This window comes from Elaeis guineensis, chromosome 6 (genome assembly GCF_000442705.2).
Source record: "Elaeis guineensis isolate ETL-2024a chromosome 6, EG11, whole genome shotgun sequence".
NCBI classification, from domain to species: Eukaryota; Viridiplantae; Streptophyta; class Magnoliopsida; order Arecales; family Arecaceae; genus Elaeis; species Elaeis guineensis.
The window spans coordinates 55,972,663-55,988,776 of NC_025998.2; the positions used below are offsets into that span (position 1 = coordinate 55,972,663).

General features: G+C 45.7%; 2 pseudogenes; both read right to left on the reverse strand.

Moving 5' to 3' along the window:
• Positions 1-8,987: 8,987 nt before the first annotated feature.
• LOC140858804 (uncharacterized) lies at positions 8,988-9,795 on the reverse strand (annotated as a pseudogene).
• Positions 9,796-9,798: 3 nt separating this feature from the next.
• Positions 9,799-10,658, reverse strand: LOC140858805 (uncharacterized; annotated as a pseudogene).
• Positions 10,659-16,114: the final 5,456 nt, after the last annotated feature.

Genomic DNA, 16,114 nt, shown 5'->3' on the forward strand with positions numbered 1-16,114 from the left:
TTCGAAGAGGATGCCTTTGGGCAATTCGGCCGGAGCTGACATCGCCAGCTTGGAGAGAAGGTCAGCCCTAGTATTTTCCAACCTTGAGATCTGTCTAATGTTGAAGTCGCTAAAGGCGGGAGTGAGCTCCTTTACCTTCTCAAGGTATTTGGCCATACTGTCCTCCCGCGCTTCATAATTCCCGCTGACTTGCCCCACCACCAGTTGAGAGTCACTGTGCACTCGGAGCTGACTTATTCCCAGCTCTCTGGCGATCCTTAGTCCTGCGATCAGAGCTTCGTATTCTACTCCATTATTTGTTGCGGGAAACTCGAAATGCAGAGCGTATTCCACGATGACTCCCTCCGGACTGACCAAGATCAGGCCCGCACCTGCGCCCGACATGTTGGAAGATCCATCCACATAGAGGGCCCAAAAGCGATTAGCGGGATCGGCCTCTTCTTCGGGGGAGTTCGGTTGGGACTTCAGGTCGTCACCTTCGCTTTGTTCAAGTTCAGCCTCCTCTGGGATGGTACATTCTACTATGAAATTTGCCAGTATTTGGGCCTTCACTACTAGCCTGAGTCGATAATTGATGTCGAATTCTGTGAGGTCGATCGCCCATTTTGCCATCCTCCTGGAGGTGTCCGCCCGATGCAAGACCGCCTTGATTGGTTGGTCGGTGAGTAGTGTCACAGTGTGCCCTTGAAAGTAGGGTCGGAGTCTCCGAGCTGCAATCAACAAGGCGTAAGTTAATTTCTCTAATTTGGTATACCTGGTCTCGGCGTCCCTTAACGTGCGGCTAACGTAGTAGATCGGCCGCTGGACTTTCGTCTCTTCTTTGACAAGGACGGCCGCGAGGGCCATGGGAGAGACTGCCAGGTATAGAAATAGCTCCTCCCTAGGCTCAGGTTTTGCTAACAGCGGGAGTGATCCAAGGTAGCTTCTTAATTCTTCGAACGCTTGTTGGCACTCAGGGGTCCAACAGAAGTTCTTCGGCTGCTTGAGGGTTTGAAAGAAGGGCAAGCACCGTTCGACCGACCTTGCGACGAAGCGATTAAGGGCTGCTATCCTCCCCATGAGGTGCTGAACCTCCTTTATCGACTTTGGGGTGGCCATCTCCTGGATGGCGTGAATTTTCTCTGGATTGGCCTCGATTCCGCATCCTGATACCATGAAGCCCAGGAACTTTTCTGAGGTTACGCCGAAAGCGCACTTAGTTGGATTCAGCTTCATTCTGTATTTTCGGAGAGCGTCGAAGGTCTCCTCGAGGTCGGCGACATGATCTCTGGAAGATTTGCTTTTTACGAGCATGTCGTCCACGTAGACCTCCATGTTACGACCGATCTGCTCCTTGAAGATTTTGTTCACCAACCGTTGATAGGTTGCGCCCGCATTCTTGAGACCGAAAGGCATGACCCTGTAACAGTAAAGGCCACGATTAGTGATGAAAGCTATCTTTTCTTCATCTTCCGACGCCATTCTATTTTGATTATAGCCGGAGAACGCATCCATGAAGGTGAGGAGCTCATGGCCAGAGGTCGCGTCCACCAGTTGATCGATTCTGGGAAGGGGATAGCTATCCTTCAGACAGGCCTTATTCAGCTTTTTGAAGTCTATGCACATCCTCCACTTGCCGTTTGCCTTTTTGATCAGGACAACGTTGGAAATCCAATCAGGATAATTGAATTCCTTAATGAATCCAGCCTTAAGGAGCTTATCCACTTCCTCGACTATCGCCTTCTGCCTCTCCGGAGCATGACTTCGAATTTTCTCTTTCGTCGGTCGATATTTTGGATCGACGGCCAGATGATGCTCCATGACTTCCGTGTCAATCCCCGGCATATCTGCTGGAACCCAAACGAAAACGTCCGCATTCTTTTGTAGAAAATCAATGAGATGCGTCCGCACCTCCTCCCCTAGGTTGGAGCCAATCACTGCTACATGCTCCGAGTTCCCATCGTTCAAAGGGATTGGTACCAGATCTTCAATGGGGGCACCCCTCTCTTCGGTGAGGTCATCGCGGGCATCCAGTCCATCGACGGGGCAGGAATCAGATTGATCGCCTCTTTGCAAGGCTATATTGTAACAGTGTCTGGCCAGAGCTTGATCTCCCCGGACCTCTCCGGTCTCCTGGTCGGTGGGGAACTTCAACTTCAAATGGTAGGTCGATACGACGGCTCGGAGAGCATTGAGGCCAGGTCGGCCGAGGATTGCGTTGTAGGCGGACGGTGCCTTCACCACCAAAAAATTCACCAGAGCCCTGGATTGCCTTGGATATTGACCTGCGGCCACAGTCAAGGTTATTATCCCTTCCGTCGGAACGGCGTCGCCGGTAAACCCTACCAGGGGGGAGCTAATCGGCCTCAGATGACCGTCAAGAGTGGTCATTCTTGAAAAGATATCATAGAACAAGATGTCGGCCGAACTTCCATTGTCGACAAGAATGCGATGGACGTCATAATTCGCTATATTCAAGGAAACTACGACCGCATCGTTATGAGGGAATTGAACTCCTTGAGTGTCTTCTTCGGTAAAAGTTATGGGCTCTTCAGTCTTTTGTCGCTTGGGGGATACAGACGGTATGTTGGTCGTTTCCCACCGGGATCCTCCCGAGATGGTGTTGGTGGAATCCGTCGGAGGCCGATTGTCTGGCCACTCCCTGCTGGCGACCATAGCTGGAGGATGCGGGGCCTAGGAAACCACAGGCGTGACTGGGGTCTGGGATACGGCTGCGGAGGCCGTGGGTATTGGTGCGGACGCTTCGCAAGAAGGCATCAGGCGAGGATCCCGTGGGGGAAACAAGGAGTGGGTGCCGGAGGAGACGATCGAAGGTGGTTCCGTTGAGCGCTCTTTTAAGAATAAGGGTACTGCGAAAGCACCGCCCCTTCCTCTTGCGCCAATCCCGTTGGTGCAAAAATCCGCTTGCGTCGGAGAAGCTGGAGTCGAGGGAGTCGCGGTCACCGCTGGGACCTGCAAAGAAAGTCTAAACCGGAGGTGGGGTTGCTCCGGCAAGACCCTCCGACGCTCAAGTCAGTTCTCTGCCTCAATAAGAATGGAGTGCTCGAACGAAGAATTTAGCAGAGTTTTTAGGTAAAAAACTAGAGCTTATTGAATAACGTATCTGGGGCCCCCTTTTATAGGCGGAGGGGGCAACAAATTGATGGCGACTCCTGTAACCGTCTGGTAGTGGGCCATCCAGAGTCAGGAGGAATTTATTGCGGAGGGTAGTAGAGTGGGATCGTGGCTACTGCCGTGGCTCGCCACGTGGAATCAGTTACGGGGAGTGGAGCGGCGTCCGCTATCGTGACTCGTCAGGGAATGGTGGAATCGCACAGGATCCGCCACAGGGAGTGGAGCAGAATCGTGGCTGTTAATACGGCCTGTCAGGGAGTAATGGAGCTGCGTAGGGTTCGCCGCAGGGAGTGGAGCAGTGTTGTCCGTTATTGTGGCCTGCCTGGGGGTCCAGACTGGTCGGCCAAAGTTCGGTTAGAGTCGGTAGCGAGGTCCGGTACCCGTAGGAGTTTGGGCGAGGTCTTCCCGCAGTCGGAATAGAAGACGGAGTCTGGCTTCCGTAGGAGTCCGGACGAAGTCTACTTGCAGTTGGGGTCGTGGACGGAGTCCGGCTCCCGTAGGAGTCCGGGCGGAGTCTACATGCGGTTGAAGTTGTCGGCGGAGTCCGGCTCCCGTAGGAGTTCGGACGAAGTCTGTCTGCAGCCGTTGGAGACGAGGATGAAGCCCGGCTCCCGTCGGAGTTCGGGCGGAGTCTTCCTGCGATTAAAGTCAAAGGCGAAGTCCGGCTCCCGTAGGAGCCCGGGTAAGGCTTACCAGCAGTTGGTGTTGAGGACGGAGCCCGGCTCCCGTAGGAGTCCGGGCGGAGTCTACTTGCGGTTGAAGTTGTCAGCAGAGTCCGGCTCTCGTAGGAGTCCGGACGAAATCTGTCTGCAACCGTTGGAGTCGAGGACGAAGCTCGGCTCCCGTAGGAGTTCGGGCGGAGTCTTCCTGTGATTAAAGTCAAAGGCGAAGTCCGGCTCCTGTAGGAGCCTGGGCAAGGCTTACCAGCAGTTGGTGTTGAGGACGGAGCCCGACTCCCGTAGGAGTCCGGGCGGAGTCTACTTGCGGTTGAAGTTGTCGGCGGAGTCTGGCTCCCGTAGGAGTCCGGATGAAGTCTGTCTGCAGCCGTTGGAGTCGAGGACGAAGTCCGGCTCCCGTAGGAGTCCGGGCGGAGTCTTCCTGCGATTAAAGTCAAAGGTGAAGTCCGGCTCCCGTAGGAGCCCGGGCAAGGCTTACCAGCAGTTGGTGTTGAGGACGGAGCCCGGCTCCCGTAGGAGTCCGGGCGGAGTCTACTTGCGGTTGAAGTTGTCGGTGGAGTCCGGCTCCCGTAGGAGTCCGAACGAAGTCTGTCTGCAGCCGTTGGAGTCGAGGACGAAGCCCGGCTCCCGTAGGAGTCCGGGCGGAGTCTTCCTGCGATTAAAGTCAAAGGCGAAGTCCGGCTCCCGTAGAAGCCCGGGCAAGGCTTACCAGCAGTTGGTGTTGATGACGGAGCCCGGCTCCCGTAGGAGTCCGGGCGGAGTCTACTTGCGGTTGAAGTTGTCGGCGGAGTCCGGCTCCCGTAGGAGTCCGGACGAAGTCTGTCTGCAGCCATTGGAGTCGAGGACGAAGCCCGGCTCCCGTAGGAGTCCGGGCGGAGTCTTCCTGCAATTAAAGTCAAAGGCGAAGTCCGGCTCCCGTAGGAGCCCGGGCAAGGCTTACCAGCAGTTGGTGTTGAGGACGGAGCCCGGCTCCCGTAGGAGTTCGGGCGGAGTCTACTTGCGGTTGAAGTTGTCGGCGAAGTCCGACTCCCGTAGGAGCCCGGGCGGAGTCTTCCTTGCGACAGAAGTCGTGGACGGAGCCTCGCGAGGGTCGACCCTGCCAAGAACTTCGGCCGAGGGAATTTTATGCCCAACAAGATCAAAATTCAGTAAATCCAGATCCAACCAAAAAATAGAATGGGTCTAATTTTAAAATCTGATCCGGATCCGTGGATTCTTTTAAACGATTTGTGTCGGATCTCCATAGGTTGGGTTGGGTCGGATAATGAGTCAACCCAACCCATTTGCAGCCTTAATTAAGATACAGATTGTAAAGAGAAGGAAAGGATCCAAAAGAGGTGTTGGAGAGAAGAGGGTGAAAAAGAAAAGATTTCTTACCTTTGTCTTATTCTTCTCTTAGCGGAGAGGAAAGGAGGAACACACAAAATGTGGGACAGAGAGAAGATGTGCTGGGAGAGAGAGAGAGAGCGAGCAATAGGAGAGACATAGAAAGAGAGCATGTGGGGGAGAGAGAGCGATGGGAGGGAGAAAGGTCTCGAGATGGTGTGATGGAAGGCCGAAAGGTGCGAGTGGAGTGCTCGATTTGGGTATCAGGTGGAACAAGGGATAAATTCCCGATTTTGATCATGGGATAAATATAGAAACCGTCTTCGGAGACGGGTCCTTAATTGATTGATCTAGCTGGGCCGTAACTAATTCGAGCCAGGATTTGATTGGCCAAATTTTTGAGTCTTTCGCCTGTGTATGGAGAGGCTACTTCAGTATTTTAAACCTATAACATGCGGGTTGTGATGAGGCAACCTTAACCATTTTGCCTAGGCTTGCCTCGCTTGAATTGTGTAGCTGCTACATCATTCGGGTAATGTGTAGATTTAGCGCATGTACCATTGCTCATTGTACGCTTAGAGATCAGTTTTCAATTCTCATGGGTGGGTATTAATAAGCAAATCATATTCCACTATCCTTTATATCATCCACTTACCCTGGATCCATTACTAGAAATTTTGATGCAAATAATTAGTTAAGAATGACCAGGGAGAAACGGTTCACAAGGTCAATCCATACCGAGCAGCCATAGCGCAACACAAAAATCTGACATTGTGCATACATGGCATCCCTGACATGCGTTACTCCGTTTTTGCTCCCCATCAGCACCGTGTAGTCTGCTAAACTGAGAAATATAAAAGGTAACATATCAGCTGCTTTTATTTTTCTACTCTAGATTCCTGTGTTTCTGAATCACTTCTCATCCATTATAATTGAGACATGGCTTATGGGTCATGGTTGCTGTTAGCATAAAGCCTATGAACTTCAAATCAAATGAAAAACGGACATGTGCCAACCTTCTGGTTGATTCCAATGTTGCCAGCCTTCCAGGTAGACAAGGTGCCTTGTTCACATCTCACGGCGGTTTTCCTCCGGGTGGGTTAAACATGGTAGGTAGCACAGTTTGATTCTAGCCAATGCAACAGTACAATTCAAGTAGGTGCAGGAAAACACTGATCCAATTGGGTGCTGGTTAGCATGGTTCGTGTTCCAAGCTGGCAGAGGTAGCATGAATCACATAGCTTGCGACTTACCAAAGTTCTATAACATCAAGCAATTTTGCACACCTAGGGTCAAGTATGCCCACGTTAGTTCCATGTTATTTAGGGTAGCATGAATCATGCAGTTAGCAAGTTACCGAAGTTTGACATTGTCCGGCCAAGTATGATCATGTTAGTTCCATAATTGGATCTTAGGAATGTATAGATGTTTCAGTGCAACCGGAACAAACAATAACAAACAAAACAAACTAGGTTAAGAGCAGCAAATTGTTCTAAAGCTTCGAGAAGACTCTTTGCTCCAATATCATTGGTCTCAGTAAACCATATTCTGAACAGAAATTGACCTGAATAAATTAATTTATCACATGCATGAGCATTCTGACTCTCCAGAAAACCAAGGGATGGAAAGATAATACATGATAATGTCACAGCTGCCTGTGACTAGAACTGATAATGGCACCAGTTACCCAAGTCTTCATCTGCATTTGTGGATAGTATTTGGAACATTTTTTTTCTTGAATTCACTCTGACCAAATATGGGCATTAAAAACAGACATGAGGAGGAATCAGCTTCCCTGGGTTCATAATATTGTTGGGATCTAATGCAGCCTTTATTCTTTTCATGGTTATCAATGCTCCAAGGCCAAGCTCTTCTTCAAGGTACTAGGGAAAACAAGAATATACAAGTCTCATGAAAATATCAAGCTTATTGGAGCAATAACTGAAATTAAACAATTGATGCCCATAAGAGACTGAAAATTAAGGGAAAAATATTTAAGGATCCTAAAATTATTTAGATTTATATAATAGCTATGTAAAAATCCTGGTATTCTTTTCATCAGAAAAAATAAGCAGATTGGGAAACATGTGCAACATTGATGGTGCTTGACATATACCATTAAAAAAAGTAAAAAAATAAAAATCTTACACAGACAAATGTGAAACATATATGATATTATTGCCAATCATAGCATAGGAAACATGGATACTTCAGATTGCATATTGTGCTAATATGGGATGCATATTAGATATGCATACTTGTTGGATACTTCTAGCATACATGTTGGATACTTCTTTAAGCTATCTTATTTTTCACAATTTGGAAAAGACTTTGGACGCACCTTAGCTAAGCCCAAGATGCTTCCATGCTACCTCTAAGGATGTCGGTGTGGGCTTTCTCTTTCTTTCTTTTAAATTTTTTAATGAGTTTAACCTTTTAATGATAAATGATCAATTTTAGGATTTTAATGTTGATATTATTGTCTGGGGTATGGATTATGGTCTTTTAATTTGGATGATGACTAAATGGTAGTTTGCATGTTAATGTTATTGCATAAAGCATGGACAATATTGTTTTGATAACCTATAAATGCTTTAAAATGCCATTATACAAATGTAAAAACAAAAACATTTATTCATGTTTCATGCTCTAGATAGAGTACCATATCATATTTTTTTAAAGATTTATGTTATCCACATCATTTCATATATATATATACTATATCCTTGTCCATGCTACATAGATGGTGGTCAGGTGCATGGGAATTAAGTGGATCGGGTTCTTTATACCACCAACTATTTCATCAAATCTTTAATCAAAATCACTGCTCTTCATGTTATACTAACAGTGGCACCAGTAAACTACATTTAGATTTATATAATAGTTATGTAAAAATCCTGGTATTCTTTTCATCAGAACAAATAAGCAGATTGGGAAACATGTGCAACATTGATGGTGCTTGACATATACCATTAAAAAAAGTAAAAAAAAAAAAAAAAAAAATCTTACATAGACAAATGTGAAACATATATGATATTATTGCCAATCATAGCATAGGAAACATGGATACTTCAGATGGCATATTGTGCTAATATGGGATACATATTAGATATGCATACTTGTTGGATACTTCTAGCATACATGTTGGATACTTCCTTAAGCTATCTTATTTTTCAAAATTTGGAAAAGACTTTGGACGTATCTTAGCTAAAAGCCCAAGATGCTTCCATGCTACCTCTAAGGATGTTGGTGTGGGCTTTCTTTCTTTCTTTCTTTTAAATTTTTTAATGAGTTTAACCTTTTAATGATAAATGATCAATTTTAGGATTTTAATGTTGATATTATTGTCTGGAGTATGGATTATGGTCTTCTAATTTGGATGATGACTAAATGGTAGTTTGCATGTTAATGTTATTGTATAAAGCATGGACAATATTGTTTTGATAATCTATAAATCAATGTCTGTTGTACTGGTACCAGATCCCATATCGGTGGCAGATCGGTACGATACGGTGACGGATTAGTATGGTACGGTACCGACATATGGTATACTTCGACATACCGATTCGGTACCAGTACAATTTTTTTTTGTTTCATTTTTTTTTTGTTTAAGTTATTAATTGATAAATACAACCCCAAAATTACATTATATTGCATATTATTGACATATTTGGATTCAATTTTTGAGTTTGGTAGTGGTACAGGGACTCTTGATCCAAAATTTTAAATATATTATTTATTTACATTATATTTCAACTATATCATCCTAAAATTAAAATATATATATATAATTGTGTATTAAAATATATCTAAATTTTTAAAGTACAAAGTATAAAGAATGATGTACTAACCTCAAGATCTGCTCTACATCTAATTTTTCGTCGAGTGTTTGTGATGCTCGTAGATATCTGAATCATTAGCATAATCTGAAGAAACATCAGTCCAATCCTCTAACCAAGATGTACTGTACTCTTGAATATTCATCCCATAAGGTATCCTCTCTGGATTGTAAGATATCTCAGATCTCTCACTCAAACTCTGGCTCTGAGAAGTATCTTTAGAATGATGGTATGGCTATGGAGGAGCCCATCCGAATATGCCGGTAGCAAAATCTGATCCATAAGATGCTCTAGGCTGCATAGGATAGTAATCACTAGAAGACGATGCCTCGGATGCACCATACCTATATGGATCATAAGGTAGCTGTGGATAATAAGATCCATAATGTAAGGATGATCCAGATACATCCATGGATCCTACTTCACGTGCAAGATCGTCTGCAGCTGCATCGTGTGCTGGACGACCTCTAGGAGTCCATCGTCTATATGAAATCGACTCTCCACGATCTCTACCGACTCGTCCACCATGGTCTCTATTTTGTGTAGTATGTGTAAACAGGGACTCATCGGTGAATCGAATATCACCCTGTGGTTGTGTCTCATAAACAGTGATCTTCTATCCTCCATTTTCTCCCTGATCATCAGATCTATGACTACACTATCAGTATCATCATCACTCTCTGTGGTCTCTGAATCTGAGCCCGATTGCTCCTGTACTCTCGAAAGTGACGTACGTGCAACTGTCTTTTCTTTTTTCCTTCTGTACCTCTCTATGACTGAGTTTCCTGTGATTTGGAGGATGGATGTCTTCTTACTGACTGCTGACCTCGTCTAAACATCTGTCACTCGAACATCTGTGAGGATGTATCGGACATTGAGTCATGTGATGAATGAATCCTCTGTGTCCCCTCAAGCTGTGGCTGATCAGCTGGAACCTTGTATAGAATATTTCTTTCTGCCCATTGTCCTGGATCCACCCTGATCTCCCTAGCTACCACACTGGCTGGTCGTGGAGGAGACTCCGGCTCATCAAGTTCTGGCTCCTGCTGCTGACCTGTAAACCATCTGATGATTGGATCGTCGTCCTCGTCAGCATAATCATCTAGTGTCGAATCAATGTACTTCAATTGTACTTCCTCCTGAATGTATTTTAGCCTCAATCTCAGATTATAGTGAACATGTACAAGATCATTGAGGTATTTTTGTATCAGATGATTTTTCTGTTTGCTGTGGATAAAGACGAAAGTCGATCAATTATGCTCACAGCCACTAGTAGAGATCATCTGAGAAAGAATACGGACAGCGACATCTCTCAAATATTCTACGGACATTGCAAAATGAATCCACCATTCAGCTGCAAAGGCAAAATTATATATCAAATTTTATGATATTATTAAGCAAAATTACATATCTATCTATGCTGCTCATTATTGATATGTAATTTATCTGAATTCATCTGCTTTTTGCTTACGACAGCTGATGGGACTCCAAAGCTATCTGATCCCTCTCTAAACTATTTCGTCTGTAAAAAAATATATTTATTAAATTTATAAATATATCGTTGAGTACAGATCAAATTCAGTTGAATAATCACATCTGTTTTAAACTAGTATACCTCTTGCAGATACAACAATGCAATTTCTGGATCGGACACCATCTTATATATCACATTATGAAGAGCAGCAAGAAGCTCATTATCCATATCTATCCCAAAAATGGTATACTGAAATTTTGAATTCAAATAATAAGCTGCAGATACATTTCATAACTGATTAAGTACACTTTTACAAGTATAAGAAAATATATTTTAAAATATTTTTAAATTCATGCTTACCAGTTAGATATAAATCTCTACACATCTGATAGTCCCAATGGTGCTCAATGATGTTAATGAATTCTTGAGCATACTTCGAATCATTCTCACTGATCTGTTTCTTTGCCCTCTCCATCATGTAATCTAAGAAGCCCATCTGAGGGTATCTTTTACTGTCCATGGTGCGAAGCACCTCATATAATGGCTTAATAGCCTTCACTACCTTCTCAGCCCACTGTCAGAATGACTGACTCATTATCAAGTTCTCCATATGACTTCCATCAGCGCATATTTGCTCTCTTGCCACTCGGTACTAACAAACATCTAACGTAAAGCTGTTTTCTTCTGAAGAAGACTATCAAGTGCTATGTAGTTGGTAGCAAATCGTGTGATATCCGATCTTAAGATCTCCCCCACAGTATACGTACGCATCAATGAAAGAACTCGTGTGATTGTAAATGAATCTAGTAATAGTCTAGATAATCTTCACTACCTGCTGCACCTTACGAATCTTCTCAATATCCATCAACATAAGATCAACGCAATGTGCAGCACATAGGGTCCAGTATATCTGCGATCGCTGCTCCATCAACAACTCTTCGACAGTCTTATATTGTGGTATATTATCTGTGATGACCTGCACGACATACTGCTCATCCACTGAATCAATCACCTCCTCCATCAGACCAAAGATATATGTGGTATCGTGCATCTTATTTGAAGCATCAATTGATTTGTGAAAAAATATTTTTTCATCACAGTACGTCAAAAAATTAATGATGCTCCATCTAGTAAGATCGGTCCAACCATCACACATCACTGTCAATCCGTATATAGGCCATTTATTCTTATAAGCAATTCATCTCTGCAGATCCTCTTTGTTACTATCAAAAAGTTGACCATAGATGTCCTTAGGTCCCGACGGATTTACATCCTGACCGGTAGCCTCTATAGCTGAAATGGTAGATTGATAGTAAGAATTGGCTGCTGCATTTATTGGAATATGACTGAAATAAAATCATGATCTAATAGCTCGCCACATATCCTTCTTCTTATCTTTTTTCACCATAATGTCAATCCTCTGCTGCTTTAAATCCTTATTGGGCAAAGCATATGGATCTAAATCATGAATGGTGGCTCCTGCTGGAATATCTATGATGATCCAAATCGCTCTCTATATCGGACCATCTTCTTCTGCCGGTACTGATCAGCCAAGTTCGTCTGAATGACAGCCTCAATCTGTGCCTCCTCATTATCTAGAGTAGAAGCCTCCTCTGACTCTCTAGAGTGATAAGAAAGTGGCTCTGCAGCTCGACTGTCCGCTTTCATCTTTTTCTACTTTGCCCTTTTCTTTGCTACTTTTGAATTAACAAAGTACTTTTTCATCAACTGTTAGACCTCTTGCGGATATTTTCGATATATAGATACATCACGATAACCACCAGTCAGGTGCTGCTTCAACCTAGTCACCTCTCCTTCTTTGAACTCTGTATTGCACCATTTGTATCTCCAGTGATGCTGAGCTGAAAGCATCTCGTCATGATCCCAATCAATGTCACGCTCTGAATCATTTTTCTTACTCATTTCTGCAAGTATAATAAAATATGATAATTTAATAATTATTAAAAAAATATTATATATAAACTAAAAATTTATAAATTCAAAAAAATATATTATATGCTTCAAATAATATTTTGAATTAACTGTAATATAACACTAATTTTACATATTTTTTATTTGATAATATTTTTTACTATTTAAATAATTATAAAAATATTTTAAATTTCAAAAATTTTAAAAAAATCCTAGGTTAGATTCAAATATTTCAATTGCTTGAATCATTCTAAACATTATTCTTAATTTCAAAGAAAACTCTAATTTTTTATTTATTTTTTTAATATTTTTTCATAAATAAATATATATTAAAAATATATAATTAATTGAAGTCAATGAACATCATGCTCTGAATCTTTTTTTTACAAATATCTACAAGTTTAACAAAATAACCTGCAAGTATAACAAAACATGATAGTTTAATGATTATTAAAAAAATATATATATAAATTTAAAATAATTTTAATAATAATTTTAAAATTTATAAATTCAAAATAAATATGTTATATGCTTCAAATAATATTTTTGAATTAACTAAAATATAACACTATTTTTACATATTTTTTATTTTATAATATTTTTTTATTATTTAAATAATTAAAAATTATTTTTTAATTTTAAATATTTCAAAAAAATTTGAGGTTAGATTTAAATAGCTTGAATCATTTTAAACATGATTCTAAAACTCTAATTTTTTATTTCTTTAAATTTATTATTTTAATAATTTTTATGATTAAATATATATAAATATTTAAAAAATATATAAATAATAAAAAATAATAATTTTAGTGTCATCGTATAGATCTTCCAAAGATCTATCACATATAATAAAATCATATCAAAATTGTTGGTGCAAGAATCCGCCTGCGTCGGAGAAGCTGGAGTTGAGGAAGCCGCGGTCGCCGCCGGGACCTGCAAGGGAAGTCTAAACCGGAGGTGGGGTTGCTCCGGCAAGACCCTCCGACGCTCAAGTCAGTTCTCTGCCTCAACAAGAATGGAGTGCTCGAACGGAGAGTTTAGCAGAGTTTTGAGATAAGGCAAAAGGGCTTAAAGAATAACGTATCTGAGTCCCCCTTTTATAGGCGGGGGAGGCAACGGACTGATGGCGACGTTTGTAACCGCCTGGTAGTGGGCCGCCCACGGTCAGGGGAATTGATTGCGAAAGATAATGGAGCAGACACGTGGGCATCACTCCGACTCGCCACGTGGAATTTGTTATGAGGGGTGGAGCAGCGTCCGTCGTCAGGAGAATCGCATGGTATCCGTCGCAGGAGGCGGAGCAGATTCGTGGCCGTCACTGTGGCCTGCCAGGGGATAGTGGAGCTGTGCGGAGTCTGCCACAGGAAGTGGAGCAGGGCGGCTATGGCTACTGCGGCTTGTCAGGGAATGATGATACTGCGCGGAGTCCGCCACAGGAGGTGGAGCAGGGTCGTGGCCGTTTTGAGGGCCTGTCAGGGGTCGTGGATCTGTCCATTGAAGCTCGGTAACGGCCGGAGCCCAGTTTCTGTTGAGGTGCGGGTGAGGTCCTCCTGGCGGTAAGGGTCGTGGGCCGAGCCCGGCTCCCGTAGGAGTCCGGGCGGAGCTGCTCTGATGTCGATGGCGGAGTCCGGCTCCCGTAGGAGTCCGGGCGGAGCTGCAGCTGCTGTCGGCGGTGGAGCCCGGCTCTCGTAAGAGTCCGGGCGGAGCTGCGCTGCAAACAAAGTTAAGGGCGAAACCCAGCTCCGATAGGAGTCCGGATTGAGCTTACCAGCAGTTGATACTGAGAGCGGAGCCCGGCTCCCGTGGGAGTCCGGGCGGAGCTGTTCTGATGTTGGCGGCGAAGTCTGGCTCCCGTAGGAGTCCGGAGAAAGCTGCGCTGATGTCGTCGGTGGAGCCCGGCTCCCGTAGGAGTCCGGGCGGAGCTGCGCTGCAAACAAAGTTAAGGGTGAAGTCCGGCTCTGATAGGAGTCCGGATTGAGCTTACCAGCAGTTGATACTGAGAGCGGAGCCCGGCTCCCGTGGGAGTCCGAGCGGAGCTATTCTGATGTTGGCGGCGAAGTCCGGCTCCCGTAGGAGTCCGGAGGGAGCTGCGCTAATGTCGTCGGTGGAGCCCGACTCCCGTAGGAGTCCGGGCGGAGCTGCACTTGCTGATGGCGGTGGAGCCCGGCTCCCGTAGGAGTCCGGGGGGAGCTGCACTTGCTGATGGCGGTGGAGCCCGGCTTTCGTAGGAGTCCGGGCGGAGCTGCACTTGCTGATGGCGGTGGAGCCCGGCTCCCGTAGGAGCCCGGGCGGAGCTGCACTTGCTGATGGCGGTGGAGCCCGGCTCCCGTAGGAGCCCGGGCGGAGCTGCACTTGCTGATGGTGGTGGAGCCCGGCTCCCGTAGGAGTCCGGGCGGAGCTGCACTTGCTGATGGCGGTGGAGCCCGGCTCCCGTAGGAGCCCGGGTGGAGCTGCACTTGCTGATGGCGGTTCTGCCGTGGGTTTCGGCTGTGGGTATTTTATACCCAACACCAGTCCCCCTACATCCGAGTTTTGAATTTCAAACGAAGGAAGTACACAGAAGTACAGCCGGAACCATCCCTTCGAATCCCGCACCCCGTCGCTCCCAGATATTTTGGTATTAAATGAGCGCGTGCTGGAGTCTTTTCGAGTTGGGGCGGTACGAGGGGATGCTTCGAAGACCCCACAGGTACGCTGGCCTAGGTACGGCGCAATTATGACCCTGCCAACCGCCAGCCGCCTTCAGCCGTCTGCCACGGGGAGTGGGACACGTGTCGGATGCGGACTGGCCCGGGGGGATTCGAGATCATTTTGGCGCCGGATCCCAGGGTCTATTTAAACCCGTCCTCCCCCCTTCATGCGCCCCACTCCGCTTCTGATTTCTTGCTGGCGTCTGTCATCTCCCCGAGAGTCTGCTCTAGCTAACGCCCTCTCGAGCCGTAGGCGCCTTCCGTTTCTCGCTCCCCAGGCCCCCAGAGCAAGATAGGTTAGTGCCCACCTTCTTCTTCTTACCGCCTAGGGTCCTCTCCTCCTTCCACTTCTTTTGTGTCTTCTCCTGAGTTGACCTCCGGCGTCTCCCTCCCTTCCAAACCTACTGAGGGAGCAGCTTCTCTTCAACATCGGCCTGAGCCCTCAGGATCCAGCAAGTATACATCTTTCCTTTTCTTGTCTTCTTCTTCCCTCCTTTTTCCTCTTTTCTCTTTCTCTTTTTTCTTTCTTCTTTCTTCTCTCTTTTTTTTTTTTTTTTTTTTTTTAGCAATGGACGCCGAAGCCACACGGATGCTCGCCAAGGCCATGAGAGCCCAAAAAAGGAAGGGCGCGATGACTTCTGGCTCGGCGAAGAGGGCCAGGGTGGAGGAGACGAGCTTGGCTGCGCCCGTCCAGGCGACCCCGGCAATCGACATTCCTTCGGATGCCGAGCCAGCGGCCCCCCGGGCTCCCTCAAGGAGCCCGCCGACCGGGGTCCCCATTCCGGAGGTCCGCCCCGCGAAGGCGCCCGCCACGGGGAGGAGGAGAAAATCGATGGCCCGCAGGCCGAGCAGCTACCGAGCCACCGCAGACGAGTCCGTCTGCTCCGAGGGGGGATCGGAGAACCCCTTCAACGACAAGGCCCTGATCCGCCGGCTGCTCGATGGTTGCATTCTGTCCGATGTCGTGGAGAGGATCGACCGTGCCGATCCCGAGCAGCGGGCCTGGGACACCTTGGGGTCCTTTCTTGAGGTAAGCGGATTTTTATTTGCTCAGTTGCTCGG